At 39.5% G+C, this 14,769-nt stretch overlaps 1 protein-coding gene across 5 annotated transcripts in view; it reads left to right on the top strand.

Moving 5' to 3' along the window:
* The window catches only part of GRIN2A (glutamate ionotropic receptor NMDA type subunit 2A), a 219,652-nt gene that overhangs the window by 58,660 nt on the left and 146,223 nt on the right, over window positions 1-14,769 (top strand). The window contains exon 1 of one of the 5 annotated variants that reach the window (XM_080386784.1): window positions 1-14,769. This exon is cut by the window's left edge and continues 23,082 nt beyond it. The exons of the other annotated variants lie outside the window; for them this stretch is intronic. The gene's annotated coding sequence lies outside the window, so the exon portion shown is untranslated. 5 annotated transcript variants of the gene reach the window in all.

Below are 14,769 nucleotides of genomic sequence, written 5' to 3'. Positions count from 1 at the left end.
TCAAGGTCTGTGCTCAATTTTGTCACCTGTAGAGGTGAGAGAGACCTTTCTATTGATGTATCAGCTTGTGTGTCTTGGGGGAAACGAAGGGGATGAGGTCAAGGAAGGCAGGGAGGGAAGGGACAGAACATCCACTGACTGAAACTAGAGCTCTGCTGGTTGGAGTTTTCCTCCTGTGTGAACATGAGCAAATTGCTTAGCTGCAGTGTCTAACCACAGCTGTAGGAGTCCAAGTCATTCCCAGCTTGTGCAGCATATCATTACTTGCCACATCTGTTCAGTAATCATTCCGAGCCAGGAAGGCTGAAAGGAGTCTGCTTCATTTAGTGTCCACTTCTCACAGAGCAGTATTGTGGATTGTGAGCTTCTGTGCCACATATCAACAAGGTCCAACTGGTTCAAGAGAGCTTAATCTATCAGGGGGTGCTTGTCTGTTGGCTTTAAAAATGGGTTATAAAGCTGAAAATGCGGGATATAGATTTTTGGATTATTAGATTGGAATTGGAAATATGAATCTGATATGAAACAAAAATATTATTGCTAAAGATCAAAGTACATTGAAATAATTAAAGCAGTAAGAGGAATTTATAGATCTTCTCCCCCAAAAATCCATGGTACATTTGTAAAACAAACTGGTAAGTTTGTAACAGGAATGAATTAATTATTAAACATTTAATATTAGAAAAAAATGTGCTTTAATAGACTTTTTAAAAAACACCCGTAATTAGGACTACTGTACACGCACATGCATAGAGGGTTTCACTGTCTGAATAAATCTTTTGCTAGAGTAGGATCATCTGGGATCTTTGCCCAGGTCACCTGGAAATGCTTGATATATCCACTGAATTGTGCAGATGACCTGTTCCTATACAGTAAATTAATCATATTCTGATACATTAGGTTTCCTGTCCAGATGGGTAACCTGTATAAAGCATGTGCAAGTTTTGGAAATTCTGAAAATAATATGGTCTCTATGTTGAAAAAACACTGTGAAAAGGTCAGTGGATATTATTATCTCTTTTTGCTGAACTGGGAGATGATGGTGTCTCTCATTTTGAAGCTAGGGTTGTGCAGGAGTTGTTTTTTCTGCCTGCTTTCAGTTCATTCTCACTTTTTCTGAGATACAGTAAAGATCTGTTTGAGCAAAATGCAGAAAAGCTGTTATACAAACTAAATGTGCTATATAACTGTATGGTGTATTACCATTATATAAAGAAATTTACCATTACATCTCTTATTTTCAACAAATTCACACAAAGATAAATGTTTGAGGTTTCTTAAAAGTCAACACAAAAAATGAGTGTGAATTTTTATCAGGCAAGCAAATGTTGAGGAGAATACCCATAGTTACTAATCATAAAGCACTTCTAATAACCTTGAAAAATATGGGGTTTGTTTTTTGTGTTTTTTTCCCCTCCTTATGACAGAAAGATGGAGAACATGGTTATCTCAGAAAAAATAAATGATTAGACAGGCATGATCAGAGATGAGGGAGCACCCAAGGGACAACTTCACAAGCCTTTGCTCAGTCGACCCTGCAATGAAGTGCAACCTTGTGGAAGTAAAGACACCCAAGAGGCAGAGGCAAGGCATGTCCCAAACTTAAAAGTCTCTAAGTCTTCCGTAGGTACAGCTTTGTGCAAAAATACTTAAACATTATGCTAGATGCAGACTATGATTCGTTGCTGAGCTTGCCAGAACATACTCATTCTACATGAAATCAAATGGATTTTTATTATAGCACAAAGATGCAAATATATACAATGAAGATAACTGAGTTTTGTTGCTCTGGCAAATGAAAACAGGTAAGGACTGGTCACTAGTCTGAGCTTTTGTTAGCTCGTAACAGCATACAAGGATCACTTTATAAGGCAAAAGATTAAAAAGTTGGTTATAGAAGATGTCACATTTGATTTCCTTTATCTCTTAAAATGAATTCTCATTAATATTTAAGGAGTTGCAGACTATATCAAATAGTAATTTTTTGGTTAATGTTTCACATAAACCCCCTCAAACTATTTTCTGATTAGAAAAATATTTAAATAAATAAAAGGCTAGTGTATTAATGCCACCTAACACGAAAAAAAAATGTTGAAACATGGCTGGATACTGGCAAGTGTATTTTTACATTCTTGGGGTAATTGGGCAACATGAATGTGAGAATTACTTGGAGAAGTGATGGTTCAGTGACTGCTAGTGGGATCAGACTGTGAGATGCAACTATTAGTTTGATAGATCTCAAGGATGCAAAGGCTGTTTGTTCACCGCAGTGAACCAAATGGTTCTGCTTCTTTCCGTGTGGACAGTGACCCTAAAGCAAGTCTTAGCTTAGGTGCCTATATGTGTGGAGACCTTGAAAGACTTCACAAACAAGTGAGGTGGCTTCGGTCTTACTGAATGGTGGGCAGTGATCCCACAGTCAGAAAGAGGACTGAGATACGTCCACCTCCAAGGAAAAGTTTTAGTGAGTACCAGATGTGAGAGGGAAAGTAGTTGTCATAGTGCAATGATGCTGTTGCATATATTTGGTTATGACTGAGCAATTACAGAAGTTTTACGCTGGATGTCACACTGAATCCAGCAGTCAGCCTCAAGGGGTGGTAAGCAGCTAGCTTCCCACTAAACCAGTCATGATGTTACCCAGGATGATACATAGGCTATTCTGCACCTGGCACCCCATGCATGCCAAGGGGATGGAGCGTCTTGTAGCGTTGGATGCTCATCTCATTGTGCGTTGGTGCATTAGTCACTTCTGTGTAGACTTTATCTCTGCAGGCAGATGGTAATTCAGCAGTGTCAGAGAATTCACTCATTACTTCGTGCTGATACTTAGTTTCCTGGAAAAACAAGCATTTAAATTTATTCTCAAAAAGAATTTTATGCAGATTTTTGCTACCTGCTTGAGATATAGTAGGCTGTTTGATGGTGTATTTATGTATTCCATATAGGTTTGGGATTTTGGAAAGGTTTAATAATGCATTTTAATTACATTTTAGAATGTGTTCTGCTCCTGGATCACACGTTGACTAGTGAACCCAAAATGTCATTGGGAGTGAAACTAATGCTCAGCAAGTGGATCAGAAGTAACGTTCAGTCCAGACACAGATATCTGTAACTGTTGGGAGGTTCTTCTGTTCCAGACTTTCAGCAAAAAGATCCGCTTTTGCAGCTTTCTGCACAATTATAGTCTGGCAAATCATAGATAAAGCAAGATGATCTGACTTTGTGTTGTAATGCTGTTGGTAACTCTTAAAATTTCTGTGCTCAAAGCCTTTTAAAGGTTAAAGAAGATTGCACATGTACCTGTGGAGGAGTTGATGTTTGCTCTGAGGAATGAACAGCCAAAGGGCATCCTTTGCAGTAAGATTGAACAAATGGATATGATAAGGGCTGACATACTTTTACCAGTGGTTTGTATAGTTACATTTATCATTTTGTTGTTCCATTGTAGCTGGAGAATAAAAAGAAAAGGGAAAAGTTGCTTCTCATTGGGCTGAATGCATGAAATAGTGCCTGAATGGCTTTCGTTAGACATTCTTAATTTTTAATGTTTGTGCAGGGAAGCAAGTATGTAAAAACACAAGGAAAAGTTGTATGAAGGCAAATAAAAATAGGTGGAGTGAATGTTTACCTAGAGATTTCTTCTAGCAATGTCTGTTTCATATGTAACTGTGCTGGTTACAGAATTAGCAGCAAACTTATTTGCCATGACCTTTTCAATACATTTGCCCCTTTCATCCATGTGATATCTGCATGTCCGTTGAAAAGGTTTGGCAGCTTTTCTTCTTACATATTTTTTTTTTTAGGTAGGTACTTAGTGTCTACAAGAACCTGCTGGTGAAAACCTCCTTAATAAAGGGTATCCTCTGTGCTGGTAACTTCAGAGCTGGCCTAGCCAGTTTTGCTTTCAACTGATCTTGTATCTTCAGGCTTAAGATAGGCTGCCTGAATCTTTGGCTTCTAGAGAATTGTTGTGTTAAAAATAAAACTAAGTAGTTGAAATTCCTATGAAGTTAGAAGAGAAACAACTTCTCTCCAAACTATGATTTGTACATAACTTTATAAATGAAATTAAAGCAAATGCGTGTTTGCTCGTTTGAGCTTGCTGACATGTTTTCTGCATGGTGCCTGATGTGCTTAAAGGAGGACATGGTCTGTGCTGCACTGTTGCTTATGTTGTTACCTCCTTCCATCGCATGTTATATCATGAACGCAGGGGAACGAGCTAGAAATAGAGGTTGAAAGGGAAGGGCCTTCAGTATCTTGGTTTTCTTCCTTCAAGTTTTCTGTAGAATGGAGAAGTTAGTAAAATCTGTTTAGAGCCTGTTCAGTGTTGTGGTAAAGTGGAAACACAACCCTGCAAGTCAGCTGAGTAGGTGTTTATTTGTACCTGCGCCATGCTCTGCAGAAGCAGCTTTTGCACAGCCTCAGGTATGTGGTGTTACAGCCAAATGCTAGAGAAATTCACCTGGTAGACATTGTAAGGTTTATATTTGCTGCAAACAGCAGGAAGATATCGATGTCCAGTGGCTCAGCATATGTGATAGCTGCATCATATTTTCACGTGTGCGTGTACCTCAGGTCTCTGATAGTCTCGGGTCTCGTTGCTGTACAAAAGTGACTGGAACATTACTGCCCAGAGGCTGGATTTTGTGAATTACTGAGTATGAGCTTTGAAAGTGTACAGCTGTTTAATGCCACCCTTTTTATTGACAAGTTCTGCTTTTGAATGTCATTTACTGGAAATGCTGGCCACTGTAAAAAGGCATACGTGTGCCTGTGAAACCCACTGCAGAGATCGCCAACCTGCATGCTGGATTCACTTATATAACATATTGTAGATGCTTTGCTAACATTTCTATAAACTTTTTTTAGTTTCTAAGGTACAAGTGCTTATGGCAGGTCCCTGCTGACTCACTTCTTGGAATGGATTGGCGCTTTGTGCGAAAAATCAGGGGATTTACCACGCATGCAATGAATTCTGTAGGTACACTTACGAGTGATGGTAACTACTAACTGTCAGATCGTCTGCTTAAAATGCCAGTCAGCAGGAGAATATGAACTTGCTGGAATTAGATACAGTATGGCTGAGGAGCAGGCATGGTGCCCAGGATTCAGCTGAAATTTTTGGCAGATCCTGTACAATCCTGTGAACAGACACCAGGACATTCGTGTTAGATCTTGAATACAAGTATTCCTCCTGGTGTAGGAGCAGGGGGTGGTTGGTCTGGGAAGGGCTGTGAACAGGGCAAAGGCTTGGGAAAAGGCAGGACCATTTTTGTGAAGGGATCCTGGGCAGGAGGAGCTGTCAGTGGGAGAGGACAGGGTTGGTTGTGCTGCAGGGGGAGCAGGAGCTGTGGAAACAGCTCTGGCAACACCAAGCTCTGAGGGTTGTGCTCTCACAGCAGCATACAGAAATGTTTTATGGCAAAAGCTTCATTTTCTTTCCTAGTTTTCACCTGTGCTGGCAATGTGTGCAGCTTGAATAGTCAAGTACACTCGATCAGGAATCTCGCGGACAGAAGATGACCATGTCTGTAAGGGACTGGCAAGCTGCTGGAGCAGGGCCAGCTTTCTCTGTCAGAACAAGCACTGTTTCCTGGGCTGTGGAGCTCACCTGGCTCTGTGTATTGAGCTAAAGGTTTAGCATTGGAAATGCATGAACCAATATGACTTCATTCCCCAACTGGAGTGCATTCTGTGGTTATAGAAGAGAGCACACCCCATGGGATTTAGTGTATTTGGGGCTGAAACATGGTCTTACACAGCAAAACCTGCTGTTTACAGAAGAGCTGACTGAAGACAAGGCAAAGCAGAGTTATCATCATAATTGTACCTTCTAGAACAAGCTTTATCTATGTTAAAGCAAGCTGCCTGAGTTTGCGGTATTATATAATTCAAAACACCCTTTCAAATTATATAGTTATTGTCCCTATTGTAAAGCAAGACAAAATGTTGCTATAGAGATCGTTTTATCTACTTTCATTTGTATTTATATTTTTTGTCATACTTTTCACTTAGCTTTTTCTATGTAGAAATTTGCTTGTACCTTCTGAAACTTGGAAATCGTGACGAAGCAGTTACAGTGGTTTATGAAATAAGAAATGTTATATTTTGAGATAGAATGTATTTATCAGAACTAATTATTTTACTCATCTAGGTTACTTGGTTTGGTTTGTTTTTGTGGAAAAGCAAAAGAAAGGTGAAAATGTTCCTGGCTATACTGAAGGCTTTTTTACCTTTAGTTCAGCTATTTATGCGCAATTCTTTCACTGTTCTTCCTTGATTTTTATATTCCCTGTAAACTGCTGAAGTGAGTGGTGCATTACTACTGCAGGTGACAGCCACAGCACTGAGTGGATGTGACTGTCTCTGAAATTGTTTGGAAATCATGGTTATCCTGTGGCTCTTCCCCCTTTTCCCCCCATGAAAAAAAGGCATAGAATATAACTCTGTTTGGGACTACTGCAAGTAGAAACTGAGGTGGTGTACGTTTGGTTTCCAAGCAGTTTATTATCAGGCAATGCAAAATCTCACGGCCTTAATTTAAAAAAAAAAATAAATATTTTGATATGGAGAAGTGCTCTGTAGATGGCAGCATTGATGAGGCCTTTCTTGCTTTTACTTAAAAGAAAAGCAACAAGAATGTTTAACTGAAAGCATTTTATTAGTAGCTTTTTAAATACAAATATAGAAGTAGCACTTGGTGTTTTCCTTACCTAATGAAGTGAAGAAGTTTCATAGTCCAGTGACTTAAGGTTCATTTTGATGCTATAGCTTGTGTAGGTAGAAGTTTTTTGATAATTTGCAACTTCCACTTTTAGCGGGACATTTTTTTCAAACTGTACATGATCATTTTTATTTTTGAGACAGGAGGCAGACATTAACTAGATCAGTTATTGGACCTCTTATTTGGTCAAATATATTATGAAGGCTTTTCTGGCTTAAACTTTGTAAATAGCTCTATATTGCATGACCTCAGGCATCATTATTGTTCTTTGTACTCCTGCTGAATTTTTCTATACCTAGTTTTTTCAGGCATTCACACATCCTGTTTTTTGGTGAGCCATAGTGAAAGTAATTCTAAAAGTCTAGATCTTGAAGGTGGTGTTTCCTCTGCCTTGATTAAGACTTTTTTCTTGCTATGGATCAAATAAGCTTTATTGGGAAAAGAGAGAGAACTTATTATAGTAACATAGCATACCAACTCAGAAGCCACAGGTCATGTACACTGAAATTAGGGGTCCTTGCAGTAATTCTAGTTTGCTTGCTCCTTGTCTGCATTGAACTTTAGCTTCTATCTATGCTGGTCTTTCATGAAGCAGCCACAGGATTTTTAAGGGCACAAGCAAAGTGAGGTTTTAAAGGAAGTAATTGCTGTTGCTTAAAATATGTTGACTAATTAAATACATTTTTTTAAAAGGTCCATGACACTTGAAGTTGTATGACACTGTGAGATGTCTTCTTCCAATCAATCATATTAGCCTTTTCATTTGTCTTGAAATCTACACTCGGGACCCTGCATTGCCATAACGTCAGCGGGGCATCTGTCATTTTGTGGTGGCAATGATGAACAGCAGACTGAAATCAGTCAGTTTTCTGGTCATCTCTTGCAAGAAACAGTTATATTCTTGCTTGCTGTCATCTGTTTCTGTCTGTAAGTTAGGGAACCATGGTCTGGGTCATCTGAACACTACTGTGTTCTCAATATTATTTCTAAACTTAGCAAGGTTATAAAAAACTATAGCTGTTCCTGTACTTTTTGATTCTTATAACCCCCAGAAGTTGTACCTTTAAGTGTGTGTTGGGGAAAATTCAAATGCTGAAGAGATGAAGCTAATAATTTTTCCCTGGTTTCAAGCTTCAAAATTTGCAACCAATTATATTCACACAATTTTCTTTTCAAAGAAGAATCTTCATTATGCATTGGGAGTTATATTTGCTCTAAAGTATCAGAGTTGAGAATGTAGATGAAATAACACTTAATGGAGTTAGAGGTAGGAAAGTGGTCAATTTTATGATTAAAAAATTGTCACTTGGCTGTAAAATCTTACATGCATTTCTGATTAATTTGATTGTTTTCCTGAATTGTTTCTGATTTTCAGTGCATGAATTGTGAGATATAGGTCTTGATAGTCAGAAGTGTGGACTGTATGCAAAGCCTAAACCATAGCTGGAAGTCTTGTGTCATTTCTCTGGCTCTGCAGGCTGGTTGTTAGACCAGTTTGAACATGACTGCATGCTCCTCAGTACATTGCTTTTGCCCCTTGAGAAACAAAGGTACTTCTTACCTTGCAGACTGTTGAGAAATAATTTATTTGTACCAATAAATTGCTTTGAAACCCTAGACTGAAGAGTCAGAAGACTGTCAGGAAAATAAAAAGCATTAATTGTTGTTGCAATATAAGCTTAATACTTTAATTCCTGGTGAAAATGCTTAGAGTGTGAGACTCCATCAGAATGAAGCAGGAATGTTGTTGGCTTGCTAACGTATTAACATGCTAAACAGCCTGCTTATACCTTCATTTACAAGTGAGGCAGCCTAGATATTACCTTCAAATAAGTATAAACAAGTTTTGATGACTTTTAATCAATGAGACAAAATATAGATATGAAGGTATAATCAATACAGCAGCAGCTGCTCTGCCACAGCATCACACAATAGACTGAGTAGTGGTGATATATAGAGATTAAAACTGAAAAGCCTCTTCTGCAGATATGTAGAAATCACTACTACAAAAGGTGTTAATGAAATTGTATTAATAATAAAACAGGACTTAGGATTTCATCCTAGTACTGCTTTGATGCCTGCATGGACTTCCTGACAGCAATTTTGAGGAAAGATTTAACTTACAGTGACTTTCTTTTTGCCAAATTAGATCTAACATAATTTGGTAAGTCATAATATCTTCCAGTTCAGAGCAGATATTGGATACTTCATTTGCTGTTCCATTTCTATCAACTGCAATGAAGTCATATTACAGACTCTGCTTAGTTTCTGCTGTTAGTTTCTGCATTATGCAAACTACTAAAAAGCCATATGAATTAGGGAAGAACCTTTTATATACAGTTGAAGTGACACAAATGCACAATCCAAAAATAAATGAGCTTCAGTTGCCTATTGTCACGTTAACTTTTTAATTTTACATGCTAAAATCTGAAGTGTTTTATTCATCATAATAAGCCCTATTTTTTTTGTTAGTTTGTTGTGTGTATTTTAGTTTGTGTAAGGCTTCATGGTTTGGAGAACAAAGGATTAAAGGTGATCGCATGTACATTGGTGGAGGACATTTGTGCTCCTGGCCTTTTCCCCTGAGACTGTGTGTTACCCTGAGTGAGTTTTGGAACGTAAGTTGGGATCTGAATTTGTCAGCTTAAAAATGATCTAGCATCATGCACTCTGCATATGGAAGTCCACTTGGGGTGCTGTACAGACACAGAAGCAGCATTAACAGGCCATATTTTCTCATCCTACTGTGTGTACTCTCCTGAACTCTGACCCTCAGGGCCCTTTTCTAAACTTACTGAGATAATAGTACCTCTGAGGTCATTAAATTTTGGACCTTGTATCTCCAGGCAAGAGGTGTTCAGCCCAAGAGTTTAGGTGCTTGGAAGTGCACTGAGACCCTCAATTTTTTTGCAGTGTAAAGTTCTGGTTTAACTGGTCATCGTCAAAAATGTTTTATTTTTTTTGTCCAATAAGAGTTTTTATAATGTGGCTGAAGTATTTTAAGTAAGGTCATAGAAGAAGAGCAACAGGGAAGAGAAAGAGAATCTCAGAATGATTCTAGAGGGAGCACTGTCCCTGTTAAAGTATGTGATGCTCCCTCAACATACCTTGCATGATTTTAAGGCAAAAGAAGAACCCTCTAATATTAGCAGAGCCAATTACTTAGATCAATTAGGATGGGATTTCCTAAAATGGCAAATGATTTCTGCGTGATTGATACTAGGTTGGTTATTTAGGCACCAACAGCTTTCTGCCATTGTTTCCTCAGTGCTATGTCAGCATAAACATGGAAATGAAAAGCTTTTCACTGTGGTGACACTTACCCTTTGCGGTACGAGGAAGGTGCAGCAGCCGTGAATTATGGGTTCTGTGGGGCAGTCTGGCTTTCACAGTTCCACAGTTTGCTCCTCCTGAGATGGACTTGCATTATTTCTTTTTTCATATTTCCTTTCTAATCTTTCTACTCTGACCATGTTTTACATCATATGCTTCCTTGTTACTTCAGATATTTTACCATCATAGTGATTTAATGGACTGCAGTAGAGATCAGGACCAAGAGGCATTACTCTAAGTGACAGAGCATTAGAATTTAGATCTAATTTTTTACCTCAATACTCAGTCTTTTGAGTCACTGCTTCATCTTGAAATACAGCTTAAAATAGCTATTAAATAGGGAATGAGACAGTTAATGAAGATATTTAAGGCCCCTGTGGAATGATGGAGACGGAAGAAAAAGGAGACTGGGGCTTTGTGGTGGTGTCACTCAGTGTAATGCGTTTCCCCTGGGTAATTGTGACAGCGAAGGGCTGCTGTTGACCCCGTGGAGGGCTAGGCTGTCACAGGGCATGGGAATACCATGACACAAGCAAACGTTTTGTCATCTGTTCGTTGCTGTCTCTGAAATAAATTGGAAAATTACGGAACTTACACTTGATAGGGAGGTAAGTATAAGAGAACCTAAATTTTCATCCGTGGCTCATATGACACTTCTGTCACAGAACAGAGGAGGACTTTTATGCCAGAAAGAGCTAGACACTTCCACTTCTCAGGCTACACAGCTTTTCTCAATATAAAATGATGCACGAAAATGTTATATCTTGATAATAGACTCTATTTAAATTTGAAATGCATCCTTGAAGCTCATTTTTATAGTGCTGTACTCTTTCTATGCAAGAAATCTTTTTGTGAAACAGCTCAGGCTTCCATTACTGCTTCTGGACCTTCTCTTCTGGAACAATTTTTTAAATATATTAAGGACTACTTCTGTGGGATGAAAGAGGCGCAGGGTAAGTTCACTTTTAAGTACATGCCTTAACACACTGACTCTTGAGTTTAGAAGCTGGTTTGGGTTTAAAAGTTGTTTTACATCCTGCTTAATAGTGTTCCCGAGCACGACCCATTGGCACCTGTGGGGGAAAAGAAAACCCTGGAATACTCTTCTATTTGCACCGCTAGTTTAGGAAGGTAAGCATTGCCATGTTTATACCATAGCAGTGTAGCTTGAAGAATTTTGTGTGGGTTTATGTGAAAGTCTTGGTCTTTCATGTATCCTTTAGAACAAATCCTCTAAAAATTGGATCTGGTAGCAAGGAAGGGGTAATCTAGTGAGTTGATCATGGTGACCATTTTAGATTCTTAGTTTTCATTATACCTTTCTATTTACCTGGACAGCAGTAATGTGGAGAAAATATGCAGTAAGAGGTTGCTGAAGTTCATTTGGTTTTAAAGGGCTCTCATTTTTCTTGGCTTATTTTGGCTACGTCCTTGATGCCCACACTCAAGTTAAAGTCTCTTATCAGAACTTATCTTTAATTAGTTTGTCAAATTGATAAGTTTCTCGCTACTCATAGCAGTGCAAAGAAGTAGGTCAGGGTTTGCATGACCTGACAAATGCAAGCATTAATTACATCTTCATTAAGAAAATTAAAATTGTGACAGGTATTATTCTGTAAGAAATGGACAGTTGAATTGATAGGTGTCTTGGACTGCAGATTTCATGAAGTAACTTGGAAAGAACAGGGGACCTCTAGGTGATGAAGGAGCTGAGGTTCTGATCTTGTTCCTGTTCTGGACTTCTTGAGTAACACTGAGATAAATTAGCCAACCCATGTAGTTCTGCGTGCTAGCAACAGCATGTCTGATTAAAGTAACATGAAGGAAATAGCAACACAGTGGCTGGATTATCTCTTACTGGTGGCTCCAGACTACACTCCAGTGAACAATTACTATCCAGCTGTCTTCTGGGATTTGAGAGCTAGGTAACTACATACTTCTTGGTGTCAGCATTAGCTTTTCACATCACTGTGTACTCAAAGAGTTCTACTAAAAAGCTGAGACTTCCAGATTGCTTTCAATTAGAGCCGATATGATGTTAATTAGCCTGATGCTGCTTAGTAAGCTGTTCAGTGCTTTTGTCTCACCTATAATATATGCTGGGGAGCTGTGACTTTTCCTTTGAGTGAGCCAATGGGTTTCTGGAAGTAGTAGGACTGACTTCAGATTTAGGTTGATTATGTGAACCTCATGAAGTTCAACAAAGGCACCTGCCCCTGGGGAGGAACAACCGCACACACCAGTGCAGGCTGGGGCTGACCTGCTGGGAGGCAGCTCTGCAGAGAAGGAACTGGGTGTGCTGGTGGGCAGCAAGTTGCCCATGGGCCAGCAGTGTGCCTGTGTGGCCCAGAAGGCCAGTGGTGTCCTGGGGTGCATGAGGAGGAACGTGGCCAGCAGGGTGAGGGAGGTGATCCTCCCCCTCTGCTCTGCCCGGGTGCGGCCGCGTCTGGAGTGCTGTATCCAGTGCTGGGCTCCCTAGGTCAGGAGAGACTGGGAAATACTGGAGAGGGGCCACGAAGGGCTACAAAGATGATGAGGGACTGGAGCATCTCCCTTGTGGGGAGAGGCTGAGACACCTGGGCCTGTTTAGCCTGGAGAAGACTGAGGGGGATCTTATCAGTATCTACAAATATCTTAAGGGTGAGTGTCAAGAGGATGGGGCCAGGCTCCTTTCAGCGGTGCCCAGTGACAGGACAAGGGGCAAGAGGCACAAACTGCAACACAAGGAGTTCCATCTGAATACGAGGAAGAGCTGCTTCACCTTGCAGGTGACAGAGCACTGGCACAGGCTGCCCAGGAGGCTGCGGGGTCTCCTTCTCTGGAGACGTTCAAACCTACCTGGACATGACTCTGTGCAACCTGCGGTAGGAGACCCTGCTCTAGCGGGGGGCTGGACTGGATGATCTCCCAAGGTCCCATCCACCCCTGACCATTCTGTGATTGCGAGGACTATTTCACACAGGCAGAATTTTTGCTCATTGGGTATTTTGCTTGCCAGCCCTGTGATCTGTAGCAAAATAGTCCATTGTTTATAATCTAAGTGAAAAATCTCTGTGAAATTGTCAAAAAACACTAATGTGTTTACATATGTTTAATCTAGAAATAAGTTATATGGAACTGTTTGCGAAGCAGCTGAACTAATGCTGGCTTTGTTCCACGTTTTCTGTGCTTTTAGCTATGTGAGTTCAATATAGCTTTAATTGCTGTATATGCTTTTTTTTTTTTGCATATCTTCATTCTTATATAAAGGTGGTGGACATCTTGGGGTTGACACTAGGACTTAAGATAGTTACCTACTGAAAAAATGTGAAGTGCCTTAAATATTAATAGCACAAGAGAAGCTTAAACACTTAAACTGGTTGAAAACTACATGGTGAAGGGTTTTAAAGCAAATAAATTACTAAGTGCTTGGGTGGCTGTTCTGTCAACTTTAAAGTAGCATTGTTTGGCCTGAGCAAAATCATCACTGCAACATAGAGCACCTGCTCAGCCACGTGTGATCACGTAGAATGAAGCTAGGAAAATAATGTCTATATCCTATCATGTGAGCCTGCTGTCTGAAACTATATACTGATACATTGTCTCACATTGCCTAATTGAAAAGAAGAAACTAACTTGAGTTCCAGCTGTGTCTATTAAAAAATGGAAGTTCCCTCATCCTCATCTATAAAATAATACATATCTATTTCTATATTCTCCATGCATAATGGCCAATTGCTATTTCGTATCTTTTATACACAAGTTGTGTTTTTTAGGCTTTTATATAGGTACTAGTAAAAAGGCAGCTTCAATACTGGTCATGCTGATTTGTTAATTCATATAAGTTTGTGTATTTTCAGGTAATTTGAAAAAGTTTGGTATTGTGTTAATGGAAAAGGCTCAATAACTAAGCATGGAGCCTGATCACTGAGTACAGTTAATGTGATAGTTTCTATTTAATTAGCTTTGGGATGTCCTTGGCTTGAGGGAGCCATGTAAGATTCAATAAAAATACAAACTTGATAAATTAATAGAGCTCATGAATTTTGAATTAAAAGACATTGGTCTTAGGGTGCCTTTTTTCTAAAAAGCTGTATTAAATACCCAGGAATGGTTTTGTAGCACTGACAAAGTAATTTAGGCCATTTATGCTCAGTAGGTATTTTTGTTTGGATTGGCATGTCTCTTAGTTTAGGCCTGTGACAGAATCGCCTGGTGAAAATGAGAACTGACACCTCACGTGACCATACTGATAACTGACTATAATAAAACAAAGATCTTGGCATTGCCTCCTTTAAGGAAAAGAAATAATACTAATTAAAAACCCCACTCTAAAAGTCTTAGAGGAGTCCACCCTGCTATTCAGCAGTCTAAAGTTATAATTTATACAAGCATTGATGCTGCTGATCAAAACTCTTACATTGCAGGAATCCTGGAGAAAAAAGCAGCTGGAATCATTGCCTGTTGCTGTTCAGTTTGAACTTTCCACCCGTGCTTCTGAAAATGCCTGAAAAAGATGTCTGTTTCGCAAGAGCTAAACTGTACAAAATTTCATGAAGTCTCTTTGGTTTTCAGAAAATGGCACACGCCAGGTGACGATGGTGCCGTCAGGTTCCCCTGGTACCTGTTGGCCTGGCAGCTGCCGCAGGTGCCGGTTGCTCATGGTGCTGTATCATCACTGGCATCTGGTGCGTTTCTAGGTGGAGATCTCAGCAGGAAAGAATCAG

Source organism: Falco punctatus, assembly GCF_963210335.1.
Source record: "Falco punctatus genome assembly, chromosome: 4".
Classification (NCBI taxonomy): Eukaryota; Metazoa; Chordata; class Aves; order Falconiformes; family Falconidae; genus Falco; species Falco punctatus.
The sequence above is the reverse complement of the archived record's forward strand: the minus strand, read 5'-3'. Positions and strand labels throughout refer to the sequence as shown.